Source organism: Sinocyclocheilus grahami, unplaced genomic scaffold (genome assembly GCF_001515645.1).
Source record: "Sinocyclocheilus grahami isolate Dianchi unplaced genomic scaffold, SAMN03320097.WGS_v1.1 scaffold1033.1, whole genome shotgun sequence".
Taxonomy (NCBI): Eukaryota; Metazoa; Chordata; class Actinopteri; order Cypriniformes; family Cyprinidae; genus Sinocyclocheilus; species Sinocyclocheilus grahami.
The window spans coordinates 339,352-342,356 of record NW_015506212.1 but is presented as its reverse complement, the minus strand read 5'-3'; the positions used below and the strand labels follow the sequence as shown (position 1 = coordinate 342,356).

Genomic DNA, 3,005 nt, shown 5'->3' with positions numbered 1-3,005 from the left:
GTGTTTGCAATATCTGCACAAAGGAGACGTCGATCAGCTGCTCAAAGATCTTGTCTTTGGAGAAGACTGTTTATTTTACACTCAAAAAATGTAAGTATTACTACTTAGAAATTAAGATTACCTCAGAAAGCATTGCTAGCCCACCCCAACACTTTTGAACAATAATAATTATAAATGCTGACCAATAATTATTTTTTTTAGTAAAACAAACAAAATGTAATTTGTTTTGTCATATGCTATAGCTATGCATGACTTCACACAAGACAAATGCAGCCAAGGTGAATACATCTCAATTTTCAGTAAAGTAATGAATTAATGCATATGTCAATGATCTGACAATCATGTATTTACAGGCGGTGAATCCACATCTACTGCCATCTCAACACAGCTGTGCCAATTCTGCAGCTTTATTCTGATGAACCGTGCCCACCTTCACCTGTCTCTGCCATCCATCACGACCTTCATTGCTGCAGTCAGACTGGAATCTGATCATGGATGGGAAAGGGACATCGAGGCTATCATTGCCTGAGTGCACAGAGAGGATGAGGAAGACCATGATGACGCCCCTAAGCAACACAATCTTGAACAAGAGCAGGAGAACATGTGTGGGACAAACTGACTGCTGCTGTGTCTGCTCCAAACATTTGTGTACTGCTCTCCATGAGCACCACTACCTGTAAAACATTTACACAGAGTAAAACATTTTACATCTCATGCTGTCAGCATTTCATTTCTTGTCAAATTTAATTTCATATGTTTACAACTGCATGCTAATTTTTGATATAGCTTCATTACTTTTGTAGTGTAGTGAACTGGTCAGCAGAAGGTTGCTGGATCGATCTCCGCAGTCGTCACCACCGCTGTCTTTACTCCAGGTTGCTGCTGGGGGATTGGGGTCCCTGTGATTAGAACACTAAGTCATTTCGAATAAAAGTCTCTGCCAAATGAATAGACGTAAATGTGATTTTTGTAAATGCTTTTTTGTGTCTTGGGCACAAACGCTCAATAAAGCTGCTCATTTCTTAAAGTAATATAAATGCTTACATATGTTTCATACAATTTCTATTTGGGGCTTTAAAGGGTTAGTTCATCGAAACATAAATTCAGCCATTATTTACTCGCCTCCACACTGTTCAATCCTTGTGTGTGTTTTTGTTTTTTCTGAACACAAATGGTGAGTTTGGTCAAGTTTGTCCTGCTGGTTTGTGTTCATACAATATCAGTCAATAGAGCCTGACTTTCAGATTCTTCATGATATTATTTGATGATTCTTTTGAAGCTTCTGAAACTCGGGTTTCATTGACTGATGTTGTTTGAACAGAAACCAGCAGAACAAACTTGACCAAAATCACATCCTCATAGTCTTTTGGTCTTCCTCTAGATGCTCTCGCTGGCTCTGGGCTCACTGAGGATGAAGAGACCACAGCAACATCCGGTCCTGATGAGGCAGTAAGAGGTGGAGTGATGGTGCGTCTCATTCATAGCACTGGACCATTTCTAGGATGCTGAAAATGATGCATCTTCACAGCTCACACCAGTCTGCAGACATTTCAGATCCTGCAAAGATGCACAAACACAATACAAAAGCAGTAATTTTAACAGCACAATGTTATTTGACTTCTGTATTAGAAGAAACAAAATGATCTTACTTTATATTTTTGTTTCAGGTTTTCCCTTTTTTCCACAAATGCTGCTATCACCTGCTCCACCACAAAAGCTCTGTATCAAATGCACATATATCAAGAATCAGAAAAGTGCTGTAATAACTCTGTTTAAAATTACAATAATTAAAATAAACTACAACTTAAGATTTAAAAGATGTTTTATTCATTACTATAGTGTACTCACTCAAAGCATTCAGCATTGCTTCATCAGTCACTCTGCACCGGATAAACACACGTGTGTCTCATCTGTCCCTGTAACATCCAGACAAGAGTCAAGTCACCTCTGTGATTTATCTGCTCAATACTGCATTTACATGTTGAGGAAGTTGCTAATGTGTTAACTCACTTTTTACCCAACACAAATGTTCCTCAATTTATCAGTAGTACTAATGGACAAATGATATAGATAACTTATGTTTAGTTATTCTTACATTCATCTAAAGCAGTGTTGACAACAGTGAATTCTACATAATAGTGCACATACAGCACTCAGTATGCTGTTTAAAAAAAAAAAACTCAGTCTGTTTCATGTTGCCATGTGCTCATCTGCAATTCTTTTAGAACATTTTCCGGTCTCATATTAAATAGACATCTAATCATCTTTAAGATGTATAGGTTTATGTAAATTCACTTTGGTGAAGTACGTGTGCTTACTGGAGCTCAGCTATACATAATAAATCGTGTTTTTACAGAACAAATATACTGTAACGTTACTGTCTAACATCTTACACCTTAAGCAAATCAACAGTAGCTCAACAATATAAAAGCTGTTCACATACTCTTTTTCCCTACTAAATAGTAGGTAAGTAGGTATATTAGAACGCAAATTAAGTATACGTACGTCCGAGTCTCGCGAGAATTAGTGCAATTCTCGCCTACTCTTTTATGAATACAGAGGATTCAAACATACTTATTTGCTTGCCTACTGCTTTTTGCCTACTATATAGTAGGGAAGTATGCCATTTCGGACACAGCCATTTTGAATGAATCAGCCGTTTGAACGAATCGATTGAATGAATGATTCAGTGACAAAGAATCATGCCGCCACCTACTGGCTTTTTTTTTAAGTTTAAGCATTAAAACATTTAAAGTGCCCCTATTATGCCATTTTTAAGGTTGCTAATATTGTTTTATGAGTCTCCTAAAACAGGTTTACATGCATGCAAGGTCAAAAAACACTTTAGTTTTACCTAATGGATAAACACACGTGTGTCTCATCTGTCCCTGTAACATCCAGACAAGAGTCAAGTCACCTCTGTGATTTATCTGCTCAATACTGCATTTACATGTTGAGGAAGTTGCTAATGTGTTAACTCACTTTTTACCCAACACAAATGTTCC

General features: G+C 37.3%; 1 long non-coding RNA gene across 1 annotated transcript; it reads right to left on the bottom strand.

Moving 5' to 3' along the window:
* Window positions 1–1,179: 1,179 nt before the first annotated feature.
* LOC107565893 (uncharacterized) lies at window positions 1,180–3,005 on the bottom strand. The gene is made up of 3 exons (XR_001606442.1): window positions 2,983–3,005; window positions 1,849–1,916; window positions 1,180–1,719 (listed from the first exon to the last, which is right to left on the bottom strand). It is a non-coding gene; the product is annotated as an uncharacterized lncRNA (long non-coding RNA).